The sequence below is a fragment of the Garra rufa genome, chromosome 4 (assembly GCF_049309525.1).
Source record: "Garra rufa chromosome 4, GarRuf1.0, whole genome shotgun sequence".
In the NCBI taxonomy this organism is placed as follows: Eukaryota; Metazoa; Chordata; class Actinopteri; order Cypriniformes; family Cyprinidae; genus Garra; species Garra rufa.
Window position 1 is genome coordinate 32,777,256 of NC_133364.1, and position 26,801 is coordinate 32,804,056.

Consider the following 26,801-nt stretch of genomic DNA (forward strand, 5'->3'; position numbering starts at 1 on the left):
CCGTATATACTACACACAGCCGTTGTTTACCGACGAGCTGCGCAAATCCATGTTCATTATCAGTGTGAATGTGCGCAGCTCGTCAGTGAACAACCGCTGTGTGTAGTATGTACGGCTCAACGTGAAATCACGCATCTGATGGCATTTACCGCTGATTACAGAACCGGCTTTACTGACAAAACGTGCAAGCAATTGTCACGGTACTGAGATCGACCGGCTTCTCATGTCTTGTGAATTGTGAGTTTGTCTATGTTGTACGTCACGCTCTCTGCACAGCTGCCAATCAGTCCCGCACCAGCTGCAGCTCATTGTCCCGGTCTATTTATACTCACCTCATTCTCTCTTCCTCTGTCAGATGATTCACCCCGGACCTCGACCGTGTTGTGTGTTCTCCCTGCCGTGTCTTTGGAGTATTCGTCGCTGGATGTTGTCTGTGTCTCCGTGTTTGTTGCACCGTTTGTCACGACACTTCCACTGAACTCTCACCTGTCTGGAACACCACGCTGTCTCACCGCCGTCGACCATCTGCCCTTGCACCATGCATCCGAGAGACATTCATCTGCATCACATTGTGTTTTTCCGCTGTCTTCACTTCAATAAACTCTGTGTTTAACTGCAATTGCTTCCTCCTCATTCTCATCGTCACAGCAATCTTGGCCGATTCGGATCGGTGCATCCCTACTCTGGTAAAAGTCTTTTTTTAAATGATTTATATTAAGAATATATTATATTAAAAATATATTAAGAAAACCTTTGTTTTTGGTCTTTAAATGTTTCCTTTTTTTGTAGTTGCTCAGCTGCACATCCTAACATTGCTGGAACATGTGAAGGAACAGCAAATGCAGGTTGCAGCAGCTGTATACAATCTTGCTGCAAGACTGTGGACAGAAACTCCTGTGGCTGAAATGCCTAACAACATCAATATCCCAATGACCACTATGCCTGAAGTTGAGGAGTTAGAGGAATGGCTTAAAGACTCAGGAAATGCACAGGCTAAAGAAAACGTTTTTTGTTTTGTTTTGTTTTGTTCCCATGATCAATCGCCCTTTAAATTAATGATAAATTAATCAATTAATTGTTAACCTCAATACTGCAAAATGCGTCTATTGCAGTGGCACAACGTCACCGGCACGACAGGATGTGCAAATACCACTCTAGTATAAGTCATAGTAACCAATTAACAAGTTGTTAGAATGAATTACATATGGCCTTCTCGTGTCCCGCTATGAAACAATAATCTTGGCAAATTATAATTAAACATGACTTGATTACTCAATTTCAACTGCTTTTCAAGGTCAAGTTTGGATCGATACCACAGGGCCCCACCTAATGCCATCCGCAGAAACCCTTATCAAAGTTCAGAATACATAAACATCTTCAATATCCTCCAGGGACAGAGGGGCCAGGCACACGACGTGCCACTTCTCCCATTCTTCCATCATGTATCCAGCTGCAAACATTCCTGCAGGACAGTTGGGTTCCCCCGAACCCAGGCTTCTCGTCAAGAAGATGGTATCAATTAGTGATGGGAAAATTAAGCTTTTCGAAGCACTGAGGCTTTAACCTCAAATGTATCATAAAAAGGTTCATTACTCGAAGCTTTTCAACATGTTGCACACTGACGACATCTTTTGGTCAAAGGTGGAAAAAGTAGCTTTCGCGTCCCAGGTGTCCAAGCGATTTTTAGACAGTTTCATAAAATAAATAAATTTGTGCGACGAAAACCATAAGAAATAAACAAATAAAAATGTCATTTTACTTACACAAGATATAATTGAATTAATCTATAAATAAACTTGTATAAGCATGGTTTATGTAGGCATATGATCAAAGTAAATTAAGAATATTGTTAGGTTGACTAATATTATTATTAATTATACATGCTTGTAGAGCGAGGAATACTACAAAATGAACATGCACAAAATTACACATGTACATATTTATTCATATTATGGTGAATGCCACTTGAAACTTTCGCAAGAGGTTTGTGTTATTTAAATCAGAATACGAAGCAGTCACGTGGTTGTGTGCGAAAATGAAGTACAGTGCTTCACTGTGAGATGTTTCGTTTTTTTGATACAAGCTTCGAAGTCGAACGTCACATCACTAGTATCAATTGCGTTCAGTGACCAGTTGATCAAATCCATAATTCCTTTTTGTTTCGAGAGCAGAGCAAAGAGAGTCTCAGAGATAGAACTAAGAGACAAGAGAAGCCAGGGAGGGAGAGGGAAAAGATGCGACCGCCTTCGCTGAGAGCAGAGAGAATATCTATACGTGCAACCATTACACTAATAATAATAATGAATAGATTTTGTTTTTTAATTTTTGTTCAATGTGAGAGTGAAGATTTTGGAATTGACTGAAGATCATGAGGGCTTTACAAGATCACATCACAGGATGAAGAGAAGAGCATATAATGTGGCAGACCAAACTGGCAGTGTATGGGGTGGTGCAATGTTGCAGATTGGAAAGTGGTACGAATGTGTCTGTGCGTCTGTTCAGTGGAGTCAATCAACACATCAATATTCCTTTGAAGTACAGCACAATCCACATTAACAATTTCAGCCAATGTTGACTGCGAGGTAGCTTGTTGACAATTACAGTGTTTGAAGGTCAAGTAGTACTGCAGAGGTGAAAGTGGACTATATGTGTCCAAAGCAACTGTATATTATATAGTGTATATGTAGTGGCAAATGTGAACCTTGCAACTTTAATTAGAAAATGTCAGCAATGTGGTGCATATTGTAAAAGTGTGTCAGTTGTAGCAGTTTTGCAAGCAAAAGTGAGTGTGGAAGATGCAGAAGGCAAAATGATAGATTTTGCCATAGATTACTCTGTTTTGCGCAAAAAATATTGTAGTTAGGTCTTTGATACTGATGTTTTGGTTGGAAAGCTTCTTGTGGATGAGAGAATACAAGTGAAATGCTGAGGTAACCATGATGGCAGCAGCATTTTTGTCGCAATGCTCAGATTGTACCCCAGACATTGGGCAGGCATCAGGTTCAGTGCCAAGTGCTAGTTGTAGCAGTGGGCAGGAGTAAACAGGAGTGCCAGATGATCTCATGTTGGAGGAGTTTTTTGGATGTGGAAGTGGTGAAGACTTCAGTACAGTGGGTAGTGTGACTGAAATGCAGGTAGTGCATACAGAAGATACTCAGGGGATCATGAGTGACGGTATCAGAAGTCAAGAGTCAGCGGAAGTAAGTGATGGAAAACAGCACAAAGTATATCTGTGTGCGCGCAAAGGATTCCACTAGTGACAGAAATGTGAAACAGCATGGGAAAGCCTGTCTGGCTATGACATAAAAAAGTTGAATTAATGTTTATCAAAAAAAAAACATACCCACAATATTACAGATACAATAATATAATTCTGTGTTACAATATGTTTCATGCAGATTTACCTTTCCAGTCTGAACAGATCGGTGCTCCAGCAGCTTTAGAAAGGCATGTCTTGACATTGAAGGAGCAGATACCTTAATATGTGCAAAAGCATCAAAGATATCAAAACAATACAGTGTCTGGCAGCTGGTGGTGCTTGGCCAGTAACGGTAGTTCGGAAGGACTTTTACCCCCGGAGTCCATTCCGCAAAGCAGGTAGGGCAAACCTTACGAGGCAAACAGACATTGTATCGTCCTGTGAAAAAGAAGAGACACATAGGACTAAGTATGTTTCACAGATCCAACTGTTTCATACAGCGATACAAAGTTGATTGATAATACAGTATGTAGTCTTTAATACTAATACTGATTTTTTTCAGTCAGAGTGATTCAGTTAACAGTTTAAACCTTTTCCATTGACAAAGTCTATCAACAAAGATTATTTGTGGAATTACTCTTTACTAATCAACAAAAATAGTTGAATGAAAATACCCTGCTCACAAAAGTGAGGCTGGCCATTATCATCTAACACCATAGCCTTTGTAGGGGAATAGGCTCCAAGTAGCCATGAAATTTTGCCTCCCTGTTATGAAACTTTCTTTTTGTGGGCCTCTATGTCACAGCTTCCACATAGAAACTTTGTGCCCAGTGGAACACACTCCAGGCACCTAATGATAGCCTCTCCAGCATGGCATTTGTTGCAAATGTGCTCGATGACTCTTTCAGCAGAGAGTTTGGCATCAAGGAGCACTGGCCTAGCTGTTTTTGCTCATACATCAGCAAACACTCACAGCAGTGAGTAGTGAACAAACATGCACACGCACTGTGAACACACACCCGGAGCAATGGTCAGCCAATGCTGTGGCGCCCAGGGAGCAGTTGGGGGTTCAGTGCCTTGCTCAAAGGTCTCACCTCAATCATGGTATTGAGGGTGGAGAGAGTGTTGGATATTCACTCACCCCACCTACAATCTTAGGCCTGAGACTCGAACCTGCAACCTTTACAACTCTCAAAAAATAACTAAATAACTGTTAAACCCACCCTTCAACTGAGCTCACACACACTTCATTAACCTTTCAGTGTTGGTTTAATGTATTTGGAGTTTCCCATGGTAAACACTTAACGATTTATTTTTTTCAACTGCTTACACACAAAATCTTTACAGACAATTTCTGAAAGCTGACACTCGAACAGCAGAAGCACACACCAAATCTGCAAAACCATACGCTAATTCTCAGCTTTTGACTTGGTTTTCAATTTCATGAAACAAGCAAGCTGGTTTTAGAGAGTTTTAGCCACTTTCTCAGCTGGTCTTAGCTACTTCCAGCTTAAACCAGCCGACCAGCGTAGGCTGGTTTAAGCGGGGTTGTTTTTGTTTGTTTGTTTTTTTTCCCAGCAGGGAATTCTCCATGTAACACACAAAAATCTAACTGGAAGTATCTTGATTTTCTTTCTCAAACACAAGCGATCAAAATGTCACATTAATTCATGAGTGCTTCACACTAACACCTCACTTGTGCAAACACTCATTGCTTTACTCAACACCAACCAATCATTACTATAGAATAGGCATATAAATAGGAAAAAGATCAAGTTATAGGTTTTGAACAGTGGATGCAAACAATGTACAATACATCCAACCAACTCGCCAACCAAAACACACACACACACACACACAGAGAGAGATCGGTTGGTTGATGTATAATGCACCAACACCACAAACAAGGTAAGAAAACACATCAGGGAAGGTTATGTGTGGTAGCTTATTAAGATCATTGGACCACTCTTTGTGATCGTATGGAAAGAGTACATTGATTGTCTTGATTTTTTCTAAGTACCGCAACTTTGTTTCTTATTGAGTTTTTCTTTATATGTAATCTTACACTTGATCATTGTTCAGTCCAGTGTTATTCCTGTTTAATATCGCTATGTTCTAATAACCTGACCGCTGACAAGCCTGTCCCCAAACACAGCTGTCACTACCCAGAATGCAATGTCCAGTGACGTAGTTTCCCAAGCAATATTATAGGATTTAAATAAACTGCAGATCACAATCGGAAGTTATTACAAACACTCAATGATGGTTTAAAATGAAAATACAAATTTTTAAGCAAAGTTTTTAAGCAATTTTAAGCAAAAACATTAATAATTATATCCATTTTCAAATGTGGCATGAAGCTAATTTTAATTCTATTTATATTTTAAGATGTTTTCTTGGAAGCATTATAGATAGTTTGTTTTTCTGATGTAGAACCAAACTTTATTTGTCTTAAGTTAATGCTGTATATTGAGCAGCGGACCAGACAACGTTAAATCCATAAACAAGATATATTTCCAAGGAAAAATGCATTGTTGGTCGACGCCACCTAGTGTAATTCACTAATAAAGCAATAATAATAACAACAACAACTCTGTAGGAGTAATCAATTTTTTATCATTCTCAGTAAGTACTTTATTCTCTCAGATATTCCTTTTGTTTGAATTCTATCAGCTAAAAGTACTTGATTTATCTTTTCTCAATTAATTTTCCTGTTGATTGTGAGAAAGTGACATAAATGATACCCTTGAAGGTCTATACAAGATGCCAGCTCGAGTTGGAAGACCACTATGTACCTCACCTCCCCCTGTGAAATTGCAGCAAAAAGGCAAACGGGATGCAACCCCTGTGGCAGATGTCCGCTTTGACAACACAAGCCACTGGCCTACTTGTGGTCCACAATGTGGGTGATGCAGGTTCTGCCCAATAGGAGTGTCAAGATGGAGGTGTGGAAAATGTAAGGTGTTCTTGTGTTTGATCACAGCTCAGCAGTGCTTTGTGGCATGCATGAAATGAAAATCGAAGTCACAAAAAAGAGCATCAAGTTGAAAGTGCAGAAGTGGTGGAGTGGATAATTGTTGTATTTAGAAGAACAAAGGTTTAGCAGAAATATCACATGCATTGTAAAACCAAAATAAATTTCAAAGTGGAAGTACAGTAGAAGTGGCGTGTTTTATTTTTGGACAAATTCAGTCTATTTGTGGCTTATCAACTGAGTTGGATTTTGAAGTTGTTAAATGTTCCAAGATTCCTTACACCTGTAAAAGGGCTCCTGTTTTGGAAAATAAATTTGAATGCAATTTTTGATTGTAGTTACTGTAATAAAGTTACCGCATTCACTCTAAATATCATATCAGAGACAGTCTATTTGTGGTCTTATCAACCAAAACACATTTTAAACCCAGATGTAAACAAAGCCCAAATTTACTACTCAGATATTTTGAATTATATCAGAGGTGCTTTCTGTGAACCTCGAGATGGTCTTGTTTCTGCAAGTCTTCATGTGTGAAACCTCATGTGGTATTTAAGTGCTGCTTTATTTCTGAAACTCTTTCCGCAGTGACCACATATACAGTAAATTACTTCTCTCAAGAGTGAACTCTCATGTGCCTGTTAAGGTTTACTTTTTGGTTGAAACTTCTCCCACATTGTTGGCAGGTGAAAGGCTTCTCTCCAGAGTGAATTCTCATGTGGTTTTCAAAGTGCCGTTTTTGACGAAAACACTTTCCACAGTTAGAGCATGTGTAGGGATTCTCTTTATGAGCTCTCATATGGACTTCAAGGTTTTCATGTTGATCAAAACTCATTCCACACTGCTCACACGTGTAAGGTTGCATTTTATTGTGAATTCTCATGTGTCTGGTAAGGGTTCCTTCTTGAGTGAAACTCTTTCCACACTGTTGGCAGGTGTAAGGCTTCTCTCCAGTGTGAGTTAAAACATGTCTTTTAAGAGTTAGTCTATGATTGAAATGCTTTCCACACTGGTGGCATGTATAAGGCTTCTCTCCAGTGTGAATTCTCATGTGGATTTCAAGGTGTCCATATTGAGTGAAACCCTTTCCACACTGTTGACAGGTATAAGGCTTCTCTCCAGTGTGAATTCTCATGTGGACTCCAAGGTGTCCAGGTTGAGTGAAACTCTTTCCACACTGTTGGCAGGGGTATGGCTTCTCTCCAGTGTGGATTCTTACATGTCTTTTAAGACTTTTTTTAAGGAAAAGCTTTCCACATTGTTGGCAGGCATAAGGTTTCTCTCCTGTGTGAACTCTCCTGTGTCTTGTAATACTTGTTGTTTGATTGAAACACTTTCCACTCTGTTGACAGGAGAAATAACTTCTTCCTGTCTTTCGAGTCATTTTTCTTGAGGAAGTCGTTTCAGTCTTTAAACAACTAAAAGATTTTTCTCCATTTATGAAATCATGATATTTCTCTTCCATTTCATTCAGTACATCACCCTCCACTTTCAGTGCCATCAGGTCTAAAGTAAAAAAAAAAGACAAATAAAAGTTAAACCTAGATTAATGGTACAAAACAGCAGGCATCAAAACATTCAAACATGTAAAGTATCAAAACTAACATACAACTACATCCTATGTGCTCTACGCCAGTGGTTGTCAATTCCAGTCCTTGCGCTCCACCCGCTCTGCATATTTTGCATGTCTCTCTTAGTTAACGCACCTGATTCTGATAATCAGCTCATTAGAATTGAGCTCTGTGCATGAACTGTGTTCCTATTGACAAGGTCCCTAAACAGTATTCATTGTTTCCTACTCCCTGAGCACTGAAAATCAGCTCAAATTTACTTCACTTCAGAATACTCATTCACAAACTGCCTGCAGCGTCTTCACACACAGTAGAGAAGTCTGAATGTGACATCTATAAATAAATACTAATAAAATTTATGTCTTGTACACTATTGACCTTTAAATGAAACTTATACAGATGCTTCGAACTGGAATCATATCAAAATATCCTATGAACTCCATTTTGCAGGCCACTTACATTTGAATAGAACAAATGTTGTACATGATAAGAAATACAAACAAAATAGCCGTGGGGCGCGAGGACTGCTGTACTAAGCAACTGTAATAGGTGTTGCTTTTTTTTGAGAAAACTCTCCACTTATTTAGGAGTCTCTAAAGCCAGGTGCGAACTGTCCGATTTTCACTAGTCCTTTAGGATTGCACTCGTCAGACTGTATGAAGGTGCTGATCATGTCACATTGAGGGATCTCAGTGGTTATTAATGTCAGCCTGTACGACAGACAAGTGTTAAAAATGGGTATACGCAAGAAAACGTTTAGTGACTGCGAGCTGCATTACACACGGGGCTGAAATGTTGGCTATCATTAAAAGTATTCAAACTGCGGCAATAAGAAGTACAGCGGGGAAAATAAGTATTTGACACGTCAGCATTTTTATCAGTAGGGGGATTTCTAAGTGGGCTATTGACACAAAATTTCCGCCAGATGTAGCCATCAAGCCAAATATTGAATTCATACAAAGAAATCAGAACATTTAAGTATACAAGTTGAGTCATAAAAAATAAAGTGAAATGACACATGGAATAAGTATTGAACACATGAAGATAACAAGGTGCAAAATGACACCAGGAGATCACCTGAAATCTGTCAGTATTGAGAGAGAAACCCTGCCCCCTATCAGTACTAATTGATATCAGCTGCTTTAGTCCTAATTGATGGCCTATAAAGGCTTCTCATTACCCAGAAGATCTTCATAATGGGTAAAAGCAAAGAACTCTCTCAAGATCTTCGTAATCTTATCGTTGAAAACATGTTGATGGGAGAGGTTATAGGTGCATGCTGAACATCCAGAATGCTGAATGTTCCTGTGAGCACTGTGGGGGCCATTATCCGGAAGTGGAAAGAGCATCAGTTCACCATAAACCGGCCACAATCAGGTGCTCCACGTAAGACCCCTGTCCGAGGAGCCCAAAGAATAATCATGAGAGTTCTCCAAGACCCAAGAACCACTCGGACAGAACTTCAGGAAGCCCTTCCATCAGCAGGTACTGTTGTTTCAAAGAAAACTATAAGCAATGCACTGAACTCCATGCATGCTCACCACGCAAGACTCCATTGCTGAACAAAAAGCATGTTGAGGCTCGGTTAAAGTTTACGAAACAGCATTTGGAGAAGCCTGTGGATTATTTGGGAGACTAAAGTATGGTCAGATGAAAGCAAAATTGAACTTTTTGGCAGTCATTCTACACACCATGTTTGGAGAAGAAATGGCACTGCCCACCACCCCAAGAACACCATACCAACAGTTAAGTTTGGGGGTGCAAGCATCATGGTTTGGGGCTGCTTTTCAGCAAGGGGTACTGGCAGACTTCATATTATTGAAGGCAGGATGAATGGAGAAATGTACCGGGACATTCTGGATAAAAATCTGCTGCCATCTACCAGAAAGCTGAAAATGAAAAGAGGATGGACATTTCAGCAAGACAATGATCCCTAACACAAGGCCAAGGAAACAATGAAGTGGTTTCAAAGAAAGAAATTCAAGTTGCTTGAATGGCCCAGTCAATCACCTGACCTAAATCCCATAGAACATCTATGGTGAGAACTGAAGATCAAAGTTCATAAAAGAGGCCCAAGGAACCTTCAAGATTTAACGAGCGTTTGTGTGGAAGAATGGGCCAGAATCACTCCTGAGCAATGCAGACGACTGGTCTCTCCATACAAGAGACATCTAGAAGCTGTAATCACCAACAAAAGCTTTTCTACAAAGTATTAAATAAAGTGTGTTCAATCCTTATTATTCCCCGTGTCATTTCACTTTATTTATTATGACTCAACTTGTATACTTAAATGTTCTGATTTCTTTGTATGAATTCAATATTTGGCTTGATGGCTACATCTGGTGGAAATTTTGTGTCAATAGCCCACTTAGAAATCCCCTTACTGATAAAAATGCTGATGTGTCAAATACTTATTTTCCCAGCTGTATAGTGTAAGCATCACTACACCCCCAGATGAAACAGTGGCGAAAAGCATCATATCAGATGAATTGCGTGAGTGGAGTACAGGAGCGCTGGAAATGATGTGGATAGCAGAAACCTCTAGCATAAATTCTGATCATGGCTTGCCTGGAAAAAAGACGACACTTTGACGTTCGTTGTAGGAGATGTCACACTGTAGGACTGTGTGCAAAATATTCTGACACTTCCAGAAATTTGATCATAACGGCCATTAATTGGCTGTCGGTAAACATGTCAAACTAATGATGACAGATTTTAGCCCAGGATCTTTCAGAATCTTTCAGGACTTTCAAAATTTGTGTCAGATGGCCAAATCGTGGCCAAAATCGCACAGTGTGTGCCCGGCTTAACTCAAACCCTGTAGTGCCATTAGCAATTCAAATTTGCACAAAATTAAGTGATTTTTGCTTAGAACAATTAAAATAATCTGCCAATGTGGTAAGCAAAAAAATCTTATTATGTTTCAAGCAAAAATACACATTTAAGGCTGTCTAACAATTGGCCATTTACTCTTTTTTTAATGGAATTATCACATCCTTATGTATACTCTTCTAGAATTGTTAAATCTCACAAATGGAAAACTATTGATCTCCCCAATTTCTTGGGCTTGGAATACACTACGTGATTTTTGCCCCGATTTTCCACCAATTTACATTCTGGAGAAGTTGAGACTAGTTGCTGAAAGTCAGAGTGAGTCTGCAGATTTGAGTTGACAGAATCCATAGAAATCAAGTAGTGGATGAGGGTCACAGAGATTTTTCAGCCTTTGATTACATTCAGTCGGAGGAAATCAAACATGTCTGATATTTTCAGCCGATTTTAGAACGCATATTGTTTTTATTTGTTATGTGTCTCCTAGCAACAAGACGCATGTTTCTGCCTGAGTTTGCTCTGATCGGAATGATTTCAAAGTCTGCTAGTGTATGATCCTCAGTCGCGTAGTCGTGTATGATGGCCAGTTTTCCTCTGTCACTGTTTACAAAGTCGGTAAATGCATGACGCCTATTGTTTAAAAAAATCCGTTCAGATTTTAAAAGACGTGCAGTGTATTCCAGTATTTAGTTGTTGTTTTTCAGAAACTGTTATCATCTACACATCAACAAATTTGCTGGAATGATGCAAAACTGCATCTCTGCAAAGCACCTATTTTAACTGCTCTAATACAAGAAACACAGTTTGTCTGGTCTTGTCAAGCAGATTTAAAAATAAAAATGATGAATAGGGCATGTGCCTTTGCATGGTTAAACAACATACTGCTGTTATCACTTAGGCTGTACTCACTTTTGTTGCCAGCTCTTTTGACAATAATGGCTGTATGTTGAGCTATTTTCAGAGGACAGTAAATCTATACTGCTATACCAGCTGAACATTGACTACTCGAAAATATATCCAAATTTAATTTATATAGTATTGTCCCTTGAGAAGATATACAGTATCTCATATATACCCCTCACATTTCAGCACTCATTTTAGTATATTTATTTTGTTAACCTCTTAACAATTGTTTTGATTTATTATAATTAGTAATTTTTTTTAAGTAGGTTGGTTATATAATTAGTTAAAAATGCTATAAATTTGATATAATCGTGATGCGTCATATGTACTCGAGTTGGATCACTAAAATGATAATCGTTATTAAATCAAATCGAAAAACATGCAATAAACATTCATGCTGAAGTAGATAAAGCTATCATACAAGTGGCAAAACTTGTAGAGAGTGTTAGAAAAGGCATCTTAATGCTAATTGTCAAATGATAAACCATATGTGAGGTTGATGAAGGATAGATGAATGTTTTTAATTCCTGCCCAATAATATACTGTAATTAGGCTTACCTCAAGAACCAGCTGTTAACGATCTGTTTAATGTTTTTATTTCTGTGGCTGACAAACTAATAAAATATAAGTTGACCCTTCTCATAAACTAACATTTAGTAAACTATTAAGAGGGCAACACTAATCAAGTGAAAGTGACGGCTGTCGCCAGACATTATTTCACATTCGTCATCATTAAATCAGAGCAAATTAGACCACATGCACACAACCCTTATTTACCCTTTTCATGTGAAAATATTACTTAAAATATTAGATATGAGATGAGACACAAGTCTTTAAACGCTGTTTTTAAATCAGAGCACTATAAGAGTAGAAAATAGCCTTTAAGAGAAGGGTAAATTAATTGAGAATATGCACAGGTCAGTTCATAGTATAGTTCAGCTTTGAGAATGAAAACCAACCTGTTTGTTCCTCAGTATCTTCATGTTTGACTCTGAATGTTTCTTCAATCTCCATGTCTTCACTCTCCTCTTTAATAAACACCATCTTTATAATGATATATGGATCTCAGTTGCCTCACCAAGAGTTTTTTCTGTTTGGAAAACTTTGTCCTGTTTAAGATGAGAATAATTAACTTAAATTAAAAAAAAAAAAAAGAAAAGAAAAAATGAAAATCTCTGGATGTGTGTCAATCAGCATATTACATTTAACTGATTACACTTTTTTTTTTTAAAAAGTAATTAATGTTGTCATTACAACAACAACAACAAAACATTTGCAATTGCTTGTAAAAGTTGTCACTGTTTGTTCTCGTTGTATTGACACTGTTTTGAGCAGCAGGTCTCTCAACGAGCGGCGATTGGAAACAGTGAATCATTGTGTGAAGCAACTGACTCAATTGACTCGGAGTTTGTAATTCGTGTTTATGATCTGAATCACTACAGAGAGAGAAATCAAGCGCTGTGTGGATGCGCTTTACTCAAACAAAATAGGCTACCGTTCATTATTAGATAAAATATTACAATGTTGCATTCAATAATTATTACGTTATGTCGCTTGTAAGCCATATAAAATAAACTGAATGGTTTGTATGAATTTAAACACTTTAAATGGTTAAGACTACAAACCTTTCTTCAGCTGAAACCATTCACTGATGCAGGAGCGCGGTGCAGCCTTATGACGTCATACCACTAGAGCCCATTAAAAGTCCTGTTCACACGCTTCTGTGTCTACAATCCAAAAAGTGCGTAGGTATTTACAAAAAGCAAACATATTCTAATAATAAAACATGACCATAGTATTCAGCGTTTTTTTTTCTTGGTGAAATATATATTTAAAAGTATATAAAGAAATGAGAAAATATAATTTTACGTATTCGTTTATTATTAATTATATTTTTCCTGATTTATTCATTTATTCTTTAATTAATTCATTCATGTATTTCTGATGTGTATGTCCTCATGTGTTTCTTTCCAAGTTTATTTACCATTTACTTAATTTTATATGTGTTTATGCATTATGTCTACATTTATTTTCAGATTTATTTACTATGACATTTATTTATTATTTTAGATCTTTCTTTGTCAGCAAGGGAGAAGCTCTGAGGCCACAGTAGCACCAAAAAACAATTGCATTTTTGTATCAAAAGCACCAAGATGGTGGCTGCTTAGTTGTCTTTCATCATCTTGTGTTGTGTATTGGGTAGGCTCCATGCATGGCTGTCCCATTTGCTTAATCGACCATTTAGATTTTTTCGGAGTTGTCTGTTCCCAGAAGGTTTTTTTTAAGTGCACTCTCAAGCCAGGGAGACTATTTTCCACATGCTGTTTTGAATGGACTCTGCGAGGTTGTACAAAAATCAGCAGTGTTCGTATAACACTCTGGACTTTGAATCTGGCAATCTTGGGCAGCCCAGAATTGTTATATCTGAGGTACGTATTGAGGAACTGATAGCCATGTCTCCTTTGTTGCAAAATTGCTGGGAATAAGCACAAGGACCATACGCTAGAGAATATCAGAAGTGGGGCTGAAAATGAATGATTTAAACATTTAAGAGATGGGGTCTCTCTGGGAGTGCAAATCTACATAGATGAGCAGCAAATTTTATGGTGATAGTTTTATGGTGATAATGCATCTTTGGGGAATGTATACTTTTTCTTAGCCTATACTCTAAGATGGGTTATATGAAATAGTGTAAACTTTTAAATAAATGTGGTTTATTAACTGTAACTGAGGTCAGCTCAGCCAGTTTTAAGAGTATAAATTATACAAATGTTCAAATTCATCTCTTTTAAGATAAACACATGACCAGTTAACAAAGCTCCATCTGTAAACAATTAAGCTCATTAGGAGTATAAATTAGCATCACATCATAAACAATTACAAAGTATGATAGTTACAACAATAAATAAAGATCCCACTGTAGATTAACAAGATCATCTAAAATACATAACACGTCGTCATCAAACAGCATCAAATTGTTACAACAATCAGTCAGGCTCCATAGCCACTCAAACTCATTATAAATACATAGCAGAAACGACACATCATTCAAAACAATTACATCACTATAACATTACATTAAATGGTGCTTCATCGTTCATACCCATAGGTGATAAAGTTTGAAGGGTGTAAATCCAAAACATTTGTAATTTGTAACTGTTTATGATGTGATGCTAATTTATACTCCTAATGAGCTTAATTGTTTACAGATGGAGCTTTGTTAATTGGTCATGTGTTTATCTTAAAAGAGATGAATTTGAACATTTGTATACTCCTGATGAAAGTCGTGTGACCGAAACGTTGTGTCAATAAATATTACTTCTTTGCAAGTTACGATAGTGTGCGGGAATTGCTTGTCTGTTGAAACAATCCACCTGGTTGGTCTTATTATCACTTGAAATTAACGAAAACGTTTACTTACTTGCAAAATCACTTTTTCCAAATTATTTTAAATATCCATGAAGGAAAAGAATGTCACTGACTGACGACGGTTTCAGTACCGAACGTCTCTCCTCCAAAAAACCGACCACAAAGGCTGAATGCTCTCTCGGAAGGTGCACTCGTGGCCGGGATGCAGAGGACATATCTTGCAAGGTTGCTCAGGGCAGGGAACTGGGAACGATGTGAATTCCACCATTGCAAAACTTTTTGTTGACTTGGTAGTTCAAGTTTCATGGTCCTGTACTCCTGAATCTAAACATCTAGTGATTTTGATCCACATGATTCTTCATCATCTTCCCAATCTGAAAATTTATGGAGAACAGTAGGCCTTTTGGCAGGTGTTGGCTCGACATCTTCATCATGTGTATCAAACTTTAAATCTTAGATCATCTCCTTGACTCCCTGTATTACCTCCTGTCGCCCTCTTTGATCTAACATTTTCAAACTTCACAGATTTGGTGTCAGAAAGGTTGCTATTTTATAAAGCATGTGAACCGAATGTGGAGAAGTACTGTCCATTGACAGTAATTCTTTCAGCCTTGTCACACAAACGGTTGCGATTTCAGAGAGCAAAGGGTCTTTTGTGGCTGATATACAGTGCTCAATTAATCGCACAGACCACGGAAGAACCAGTGAGGCGCTTGGAGCTGTGTTGTCGGTTTCCAAGTCGTCAGTTGCTTCTTTGAAGGGTTTTAGGAATGATACTAGTAACCTAAGAGTGCTGACGCTGATGCGTCCAACCTTGTCATAATTATTGCTCTCAGTCAGCACAGATGCGATGTCTTCGTACTGTTCCAAAACAGAATTTAGCATGTCAAAATTAGAGTTCCACCGCGTCTCTACAGATTGTTTCAGTGACTTTTTTAGCTTGCCCTGCTGTCCTGAGTGTTTGAAATATGTGACCAGCTTTTTTACATCAGTTAGAAGGCCAGCGATCTCTGGAGACATTTCCATTATGCTAGGACCAAACGCACTGGACAGAGTCACGTTTAGTATGTGCGCTGTGCAGTTTAGCCTTGTGTATCCTCGTAAGGCACTGATCATGTTGGCTCCACGATCTGTTACAAAAACTATCTTTCTGCCCATTTCTGTCGCATCAATGCCAAACACACTGAGATTCTGCAATAGGAGCCTTCGAATGTTTTCACCTGTCTTTGAGGTGCTTGGGTCAAAAGGGGCAGCAAAAAGCAACCTTGAATGTAGCTCAGATTGCTCATTAACGTAATGGATGGTTGCAGACAAAAAGGACGTTTTACGATACGTTTCTGTCCATAATTATGTCTGCTGTAACTGCGCATCCGAACTTCGATATTGTTGCAGTGATTTCGTCCACAACATGTCTACGCAGACTCTGAGCCCTCATTTCAACATTTCTTGACACCGTTGTTGGGTGTGGTAGTATCTCACTGACATCGAACTTTCCTATTTTTGCTGCTGTGTCGACCAAATGTTGGGCCAGCTGTGTGAAGCCTTTTCCGGAGACAGTATCATAGGGTCGGATGTCTTGGCAAACAAATTCAACACATTTCTCTGTGGTCTCCTTTTTCACCTGCTCTGGCAACGGCCTAGACTTAGTAAATGCCAGTTTGGTTTGCCCCTTTGTAATGAGGCATGAGTGCCGCCTTAAACCTGAGGTTCCAGTCTTGTGACTGCTAAACGGCAAAACTTTTAGGCATTTATCGCAACGCGCAAAGGGTAATTTTTTCCATCTGCGTCTATGACACACGAAAAAGACCCCCATACATCAGACTTGCCCGACGTGGGTTTCTTAACAGTAAACTGACCATTTTCTAGTCCAAGCTGAACGTCCTTCAAGGACAGCGCATCCACACTTTGCTCTGCCATCCTCTGTACAGCCCGCTCTGATGACCGTTATGCAAATCCTGCGTGCACAGACCTTGCCAATAAAATGCGACGCAGTCCATGCGTGCAGCGCGTGCATAACAGTCATGAGCGCAGGCCTTACAGGTGCTCGATAAGAATGAGTAAAGCACAGATATGCTGTTCAGAAAGGACGTCGGGAAAGGGAAATTATTAGACCGCCCGCTCCCGTCCAAATTACACCAGAGTTACCGACCGCTACCACGTTTTGTTTGTAAATTTATTCCCGCGTCGCAAAAAAATCTGGTCGGGTCCCACGGGAGAGCCGCGGGAATGCAGACCTCTACCACGCGGTCTGAGAATTCCCAAACCTCCAACATTGTGCAAACAAAACAAACTGTTTTTAAAGAGATGGAGCGAGATTCTTAACAAGTGTTCTATGGACTTGATGCTTCTGATTGTGGAACAAGTATCTGCTGATGTTCATGAGACCCACGAAAAAATTGTCCTACTCGAAGATAAGATCAAATCGATTTCCCAAATTGACTTTGATTCCTTTCTTTCCTCGATCAAGTCGTCTACGGAGAAATACGAGATTATTTGAAAGAAATCAAGCTGAAGAAATACAAACGAGATACAGAGGATTACCTTCGGAATGAAGTTTACCCATGGGATAGTAGACCAGCCACTATACCTGACATGAGAGACAGTGTTACCCGAGAGGCCAACGCACCAGTCCGTGGATCATCTGGAGCTACCGCTCGATTTCGCAATCGTACAAGAAGAAATGTCTCTAACTTTTTTAATAGACAGAGTGATTCCACTGAGAGTGAGTTTACCATCGAAAGTGATTCGAGTGCACACGCTTCGACTTCTTTTTTGGATGGACGAGCCCCTCCACGGAGACTACAAAGAAGAAATGTCGAAGAGGTTCAAGAGCCTCAAAGAAGTTAACGGCGACTCGCAGCTACTCAAAGAGTCAGTAATTAATATTTCTGAAAAGGAACTATCTGATGATCAAACTGCGGTTTTATCTAAAGGACTATCTTTTGTGCCTACTAGTAGTGTTAATTGTTTTGGTCTAAAAGTGGATTTGTTCAAATGTTTTAGACAGATGAAACTACGGTATTTTTTTCTCCAAATCAGAGTCGAGTTCATCTATGACACCTTTTAGACCTAAAAGTAATTTTTGCCCTAATGTGTCTAACCACACTATTCATACTTTTTGTTGTTTGGTCGAAAAAGAGGTGATGGAAGCTTGCTCTTCTTGTGTTAAAATCTCTCATAATTTTTCATTGAATGAGCAAAAAGCATTGACTGAATTGGTAAGTGACCCAAACAATAATCCTGTTGCACTGTAAAACAGTCTATATTTAATATTGATTATCAATGTTTTGTTTAACTGATCAAATTAAAAGAAAGTAAAAGTTAATATTTATAACAACTGTTGTAAATTACTATGTTAATAGTAATAACAACTCTTTTTTCGATTATTCATTGAAATAAATGCTATAATTCATTCAAATAAATGTGACCTACTGCACTATTTTATCTCTGTGGTCTGATTTGTTGCTGGCAGAATGCTAGAGATCAGGGGCGTAGCAGCCGATTTAAAAGTGGGGGGGACAGTATGGTCATGTGACCCAAAGGTGATGTTCATACAGTATAATTGACCATATGCACGAAATACTTCCTTGTTTAGACAAGCCAGCTAAGACATTTTCGGTCAACTGTACTGTGCCATAATATGAGCGTACTTTGTTCGTTTTCTCTACATAATCCATTCACAATCGAAGAAAAGTGTTGTTTATCTAAGAGGACCAAACGTCCATGTATACCATTTCAAGAATGACAAATGCCAGTTTAAAAAAAATTTGTGAGTAAATCGGCTAAATATGCGCGAGTCATTATGATTGGCAGTAATAACCGAACGAAAAAAATGACAAGCTGATGTAAATAAAAAGAGCTTAAATGACTGACTAAATTCCGAGTAACAAAACTACAGCAGTAACAAGTTTGTGTTGGTTAAATGTAGGCTATTTAATAGATTTAACAGTTCAAGATAAAACTTAAAAGTAGTTATTCAATTTTATCAAATATTTCAAATTCCTATCGATTCATATTGAGTGAATTATTTAATTATACCATAAATATTGAACGTATTTGTAGTGAACTATATATTAGTATTTAAATAATTCACCCTTATAGGCTGTTTGTGTGTGAGCTTAATGACCTTCTGCACTTGCTATACTATATACTTAAGGGTGGTATTTATTATTACAATTTATTATACTGGTAATTTTATAATAAATCGAAAAGCAAGACATCTTGAAAAATATAGGGAGATGCAGCTGCATAATAAATAATCCTCTGCTGCCATCTATTGGTTATATGGGGTAATTCCATATTATTTTAGCCAAAAATAGACGTTGTTTTCCGTGAAAAGTCATTTTTTCGATGCCTTTTTTATGAATGAAAAGTGAGTCCTTGAAGTACATTTTATTTCAAAGCTGTAGAGTTAGAAAATAATAAAGGCTTTGAAATATTGCAAGATTTAAAAAATGTGTTCATGACTATAAAGGCAAGTTAGTGATTATCAAGAATACGATTAAGATGTCCTTGAAGAGAAGTATCGCTAGCTAGCTAACGTTAGCCTAAACACGTTAGAGAGATTCAGCGCTGTGATTGGCTAAATGTTACTTCACTCAAATCTAAGTAACAAATCAGAGACCAGGGGCGGAAATATTGGCGCTAGGTAAAAAAAAAAGTGCGGGGGACAGAATCACCTGTTTCTAAAAGTGAGGGGGACGTGTCCCCCCCGTCCCCCCCGGTTGCTACGCCCCTGCTAGAGATAATGTAACACTGTTCGGTTAAATACTGCGCTGCAAAGAGCAATAATAGTTTTAATTTGTCTATAATTTTCAAATGACCATGGATTAAGCGGGATAATCAGTTAATCCCAGCCGGCATTTCAACGTTGATTCACCGTTGAAACAACGTCAGGTACCATGGTTGGATCAACGGTGAAAAACCTTTCGGATTTGCAAAAATTTTCAACGTTGATATTGTGACGTCTTTTCAACGTGGAAGTAACAACATTGATTCACCGTTGAAATTGCGACTTTGTTTCACCCTTTTACCTTTCGGGTTATGGTCATCTGTCGACGTTGAATCAACGGTGAATAACCTTTCGCATTTGCAAAAAATTTCAACGTTGATATTATGACGTTGATTCACCGTTGAAATAGCGACTTAGTTTCACCGTCTTACTTACCTTTCAGCAACGGTAAATACACAACTGTACGTTCAATTACAACCAGTTTGCATTTAGATCAACCCTGTACATACTTATTATTTAAAAAAACAAATGGCTAGCAGCAATGGGTTTACTGTCAACTTCAAGAAACTAACACATGATCAATATTATAAAACAAGTTTTATTTTGGAAACATACACTGTATAAATCAAAATAAAAACCTGTCGAAAACATTTTCCAAAAACAATACAAACACATTAATTCTGCTCACATGTTATTGTAGCCCAGTTTGTGATGAATACAAAGTAATCAGACTTTAGACATTATACACTACCACTCAGAAGTTTCTCACAGTAAAATTAAAACAAATGTTTTTTAAAGTCTCTTCTGCTCACCAATCCAAAGTACAGAAAAATTAAATATATTTGTACTATTTAAAATGTTTTTCATTTGAAGATATTTGAAAATGTAATTTAATCCTGTGATGTCAAAGCAGAATTTGTATCATTACTCATGATCAAGTCACATTAACCTTCAGAAATCATTCTAATATTCTGATTTGCTGCTCAGAAAAATATGTTGGAAACAGCTCAGTAGAACTCTTTCAGTTTGCTTTGATGAACTGAAAATAAAACAATTTATCTGATATAGAAATCTATTGTAATATTATAAATGTCTTTATTATCACTTTTGATCAATGTAAAGCATCCTTGCTAAATAAAAGTTTTGAAGTATAGTATATAATTTTACAAATGATTTTTATTTCAAGTAAATGCTAATCTTTGGATCTTACTATTCATCAAAGAATCCTGAAGGAAAAAAAATCTACTGCTTAAATATTGATAATAATAAATGTTTCCTGAACAGCATATTAGGATGATTTCTAAAAGTTCATGTGACACTGATGACTGGAGTAACAGGAATAAATTACATTTTAAAGTATTTTAAATAATATTAAATATTATTTTAAATAACACAAATATTATAAAGCAGAAGGAAATTATTTAATAATAATAAAAAAAACCTTACTGTTCAAAAACTTTTGACTCGTAGTGTATTTTTTTCAGATACTGAAAAAAAAAAACACACAGATGTCAGGGTTTAAACTTCTCCAAATTCCTAGACCCCAGAAGGTTAAAGACTCAAAAGTTTTTGAGCAATAACATGCATATTTTGCGCTGCACAAGAGAAACCACTTGAACTCTTATTTGGTGGTTAACTATGGTTCTGTGAAAACAGGTTTACAAATGTGTCTCATTATAAGAGATGTGTACATTTGTGCAGTGCAAATGGGCAAAAGACTTTGAGAATGGAACCTGCAATAAGAAACCATGTCGTGGTGAAGGGATCAAAAAGCAATCGCCATAAAATTCTTTATGCAGGAAATATCTTAAATGAAATGTATTTATTATTTTAAGCCAAAATGTTTCTTCAAATTCTGATAAAAACAACAGCCTTGTGCATATATCATGGTTGTGCTTCAGGTGATCTTTGAAAGAGTCCCAGCTCTAGGTCCTTTCTGATGCTGTCCTCTCCTCTCTCCTCGACTTGTGTGCTTTCTGTGCTGTCCTGCATAAACAAAGACACCAAAAATAACATTTCATAAAATACCAGTGTTGATACTGTTAAATATCTTTAACTGAAAACACTCAATTCAAAAAAATCTTGTACAATATTTTTACTTTACAGTCCAATAACAGTGGAGTTGGAAACAAAGTGCACAACACTTCATTAAACACATTTTGACGTATTCAGATTAAAGTTTAAAACAACATGGTTTTCACAATTCTAACAAAACAGTATACTTAGTGAAACAAGTAAAATCATATTGAGTACATTTGTATTACATTACATAAACTTATGACAAAAGATCAATGAATCTCTACCAGAACTGACAGTGCAAAGTAGCAGATGAACTATTCCTTACCAAACTGCCAAAAAGCTGGATCCTTAATGACTCTACAAGGAGAAAGAATAAATGGTTTACTGAAATTTTCTTAAAAAGATGTTTTTCGTTTTAAACCATTCCTTTAAACAATCTTAATTAATTTTAATTAAAGATATTTGCCATTATATGATATTCAGAAAAGAAAGATAAAGTATGTCATCTTTAGGACTGTTATTATAGGATTAAAATGCAGTACACATCTGCAGTAATGCATGGCATTTATATCGAAAAATGTGAATCTCTAAAAGACATTAACAAATACTAGCAACACACAACAACACCAGATATATAACGTTATACGACCAGATGAGCTAACATTGCTAGCGCGCTAAATGCGATTAGCTTCTAACTTTTGCTGTCTGTGATAATAGAGCTTGGCCAACTACGTCACTGCGCGTAGAATTATGGGTAGTTGCCGCCATGTTTTATGTAACGTCGTCAGCCGTCAGTATTACAAGCAGTTACAAGATAGTAGGCTACTATTAAAAAGAAGAAAAAAAACAATGCACAGATCCGAGGAAAAGATAAATCTTCCATACCGAGAAAAGCTTAATGAAGTGTCAAAGCTGAGGTATTTAGAAAAACTAAAAATAATCAACGGCTCGATCCTTACGAGCATAAAGAGTGGTGGACGATCTAAATGAGTTACCGCCTTAACGCACGTAACATTCCCAGATGGGGTTTTCCTACTTTGTTTGTAGTGTTATTTGCCGTTTTACCTACTGCATTGTTACCTGTGTTCTTGAGACTTAAAGTTTACAGCACTGTTACATCTTACACCTGTTGTGTTTGCACTATAGTAGTAGTGGAACTGAACTTTTCAATTTAGTTGATTCTTATGTTACTGTGAACTGTGCACATTTACATCAGTGTGTTATCCACAAATAAAAAAATGTTCGTGTTTTTTCAATTTATTGCTGCAACGTGGTATGCAATATGCAAAACAGATAATGCATGTTTAATGCTGCGTTCCAGGCAGATTTTAAAGCCCATAAATCACGACTTCAAACCACCAGTCACGCGTTCCAGGCAAGTCGTGCCAAACTGTCTGAGCGCATTTAATTAATTTGAATGCAACGTTATATTGTCCTAAAGTCTATTTTTCCACCATGTACCACTTGCATAAACAACGCACCGTATATCAGAGCTCGAAACTGGGAGTATGTTGATCTTACGTTAGTACGAGTTCACAGATGGGAAATCACAGGTTTGACAGTGCACTTTCACCGGTAGAAGGCTGGAAAAACACGGGTAACGGGTTGCCTGAAACGCGGCATAACTGAAGGCTGTAAAACATTGTTTGTCTATGTATAAGTACACATACATGTGTATATTTTATACCTGTTATATCTATATATGTTAGTAGTCAACATTCGAAGTGGATCAAAAAAGTTAAAGTAAGACATGATTTTATTATGACAACTTTGATGAAAGCTTTCGATCCACTTCAAATGTTAACTAGTGTATATATACATAATTTAAATTTTATATATGTACATGTGTATATACATATAAATACACGCAATACATGAACATATTTCTTAATTCATGGTTTCATAACAACGCTGGGGCACATATTAGTCAACTAATGCTTTTCCGTCTAACTGCTTGTACCCACGCCATGCAACGCCGTTTTGTTAACTCGGACACTTGGGATCCAAGGTGATTGTCCAAGCTGGAAAGCTGGAAAATCAAACATTTGACAGTCGGCGTACATGCTGGTAATCGGTGAGACTAACAACACAACAATAGTTCACCAAAAATTATTATTTATGCAGAATAAAGTAGACTAAAACTTCACGATCACAATCAAACACAGTGTTCACCGCAGCTCCGTTACCTAAATTCCCAACATGCATTGCGTTGCTGACGTCACGTTCCCAGACTCTATAAAGCAGCACAAACACACACTCAAGTATTTAACTTCTGCAGTTTACATGTCCTTTACCAATTTGTAAACTCTTGTACTATTTTTTTTTAAAAGGTAATAATAAATACTTATTGTCTTACCTGATTTAGCCAGTGCTGTATGTTTTCAGGGACTCGCAGCTCACGTCTATTTCCTCTGTGTTCCGGTTTTTGTTCTCCGTTGGGATCTCACAATTCAAATACGCTCAAAATAAAAATATAATAGGAAAATATCAAATAATTCGGGACCAACTGAATAATTTCGGTAAGCAGCAGCTCTCATACAGTCTACGCAGCTCACAGCCTCAGAAGAAAATGCGGTAACGGTCGATTTTTTTTAAATTACAACAGCGCGCGCAGTTTCACCTGTCAGTTTCCTGAATGACAGCCAGATGAACCAATCATGATCAAAGCAGTAAGGTAAAACAACCAATAGGAATAGACGTTATGCGCAACATTCTTCCGGGTTCTACAAAACAGCCTTAACTACTTCCGGCCGTCCGCTACTGGTACAGCGAAGATAGGGACGTTCTAAAACACTTAACGTGAAAAACGCTTAACGTGGCTTAAAAAACGACCAGGAAACCCCAAATTTATGTCAAACCTTACTTCTAACAAACACTAACTACTGTCAAAAGAACGAGCCCTTATTCCACAGATAAAGTGAATAATATCACGTTAAGCGTTTTCTCCCCCATAGAAGCCCATTATAAGGAAACAGCTTAACGTGGTTTACCTCAATAGCGATCAGGGAAGACCAAATTTATGTCAAATGTTACATATAATAAACACTTGCTGCTGTCAGCATATAAAGTAATCGCTCCCCTATTCCATTACAAAAAAAGCTTAACGTTAACGTATCTTAACAACGACTGGGAAAAAACAAATTTATGTCAAATGTTACATATAATTAACACTTGCTGCTGTCAAAAGAATGAGATCTCATTCAGCATATACAGTGAATAATATCACGTTAAGCGTTAATTATTTCACATAGAAGTCAGTTTAACGTGGACGCTTTGACGAATTGAGAACATTGTAATTTTGTTCAGTTTAATTTTGTAATAAGCATGAAAGTTAAGACAGGTAGCCTACATTTTATCCTGCTGTCTGTAATGATCAGTCCTTTGCGCAGACCTCGGTGAAGTTGGCACGCATAAAAAAAGAAATGTTCACCAAAACTATCATTTGTTTGTGCTCGATTTGTGCTGTTGTAATGAGAGTCAAATATATTTCCCCTTCCTAGAAATAACAAAAACAATTCGAGGCAGTGATGTCCCTCTCCACCCTGCTTGGCAGCAGAGTTTAAAAATAAATCTATTGTTGCCAACCGCAGCTCCGTTTTTGTGTGGTCGATTGTCCCAATAGAATAGAATGAATATTCTATTTTTTTCTCTACCGTAAAACATTACAAATTTCTGGAGAAAATGTGATGGCACGCAAAGTTGGTCCAAATTCATGACTTCTTTATTATAAGTAAAATTTGACAGAAGACGTGGTTAAAGTACGCTAAACCAGGCTAAGCTGAGTCCTTATAATGGACTTCTATGGGGAACGCGTAACTTGATATTATTCTCTTTATGCTGCTCGTTCTTTTGACAGCAGAACGTGTTTTTTTTTTTTCTATGGGGAATAACGCGTAACATTATACGCTGAATAAGAGCTCATTCTTTTAACAGCAGCTTATTTTGTAAGAACGAGCAGCATAAAGAGAATAATATCAAGCTACGCGTTCCCCATAGTGCATGGACTCAGGCTGGTTTAGCGTACCTTCTGTCAAATTTTAATTATAATAAAGAAGTCATGAATTTGGAGCAACTTTGCGTACCATCACATTTTCTCCAGAAATTTGTAATGTTATATACGTTAAGCCACGTTATTTCCTTATCTATGGGGGACGCTTAACGTGATATATTCACTTTATATGCGGAATAAGAGCTCATTCTTTTGACAGCAGCAAGTGTTTATTAAATGTAACATTTGACATAAATTTGGTCTTCCCTGATCGCTGTTGAGGTACGTAAACCACGTTAAGCTGTTTCCTTATAATGGGCTGGGGGAGAAAACGCTTAACGTGATATTATTCACTTTATCTGTGGAATAAGGGCTCGTTCTTTTGACAGTAGTTAGTGTTTGTTAGAAGTAAGGTTTGACATAAATTTGGGGTTTCCTGGTCGTTTTTTAAGCCACGTTAAGCGTTTTTCACGTTAAGTGTTTTAGAACGTCCCTATCTTCGCTGTACCAGTAGCGGACAGCCGGAAGTAGTTAAGGCTGTTTTGTAGAACCCGGAAGAATGTTGCGCATAACGTCTATTGTTTCAGCATGTGGTAGCGAAATGTATTTAGTTTTATTGTTGGTGATTATTATATTTAAATACACTTACATTTTATAATAAGTTTCATGAAATAATAATGTTCATAATCATTTAAAAGGCAAACATTTATTTGTATGCTGAATCTTATGTTGATTTATAAGTTAACCTTGTTAATAATAATAATTATTATTATTATTAATTTAAACACTTGCTTTTGAAGGCATATATAACCATTTAGCATTCAAAATTTTATTAAAGTTGTTTTACCGTTGAAACAACAAACCGACCTAATTTCAAACAAATTTCAACGTTGAATTTCGGTCATGTGTTGACTGATCTTCAACCATTGAGCATTCAACGTCACATCAACGTTGTTTCACTGTTGAAACAACAACTGACCTTATTTCAACCAAATTTCAACGTTGAAGGTCGGTCATGTGCCGGCTGGGAATTAAAGGATTTTAATTACACGCTTAAATGCCGCTTTACGTCGGGCTATTTAATGTCCTTTTAGTGCACGTCAAACTATAGATTAGGAGCTGAGTTCACTCAAAATCTGTTTGGAGCAGTCAGCAAAAAACATACATACCGGTTCACATATCCATCAGGTAGCTATCAAATTCCTGTCTAAGCATTT

The 26,801-nt window shown here is 37.4% G+C and overlaps 1 protein-coding gene and 1 long non-coding RNA gene across 3 annotated transcripts in view; one reads left to right on the forward strand and one right to left on the reverse strand.

The window, feature by feature from the left end:
- Window positions 1–26,801, forward strand: part of LOC141333833 (uncharacterized) — a 376,082-nt gene that overhangs the window by 340,999 nt on the left and 8,282 nt on the right. The gene's annotated exons all lie outside the window — the stretch shown is intronic.
- On the reverse strand, window positions 20,303–25,834 carry LOC141333900 (uncharacterized). 2 transcript variants are annotated; one of them, XR_012355436.1, is made up of 4 exons: window positions 23,953–25,834; window positions 23,783–23,829; window positions 21,922–21,953; window positions 20,303–21,563 (listed from the first exon to the last, which is right to left on the reverse strand). It is a non-coding gene; the product is annotated as an uncharacterized lncRNA (long non-coding RNA). The 2 variants fall into 2 exon arrangements; XR_012355437.1 differs by lacking the exon at window positions 23,783–23,829.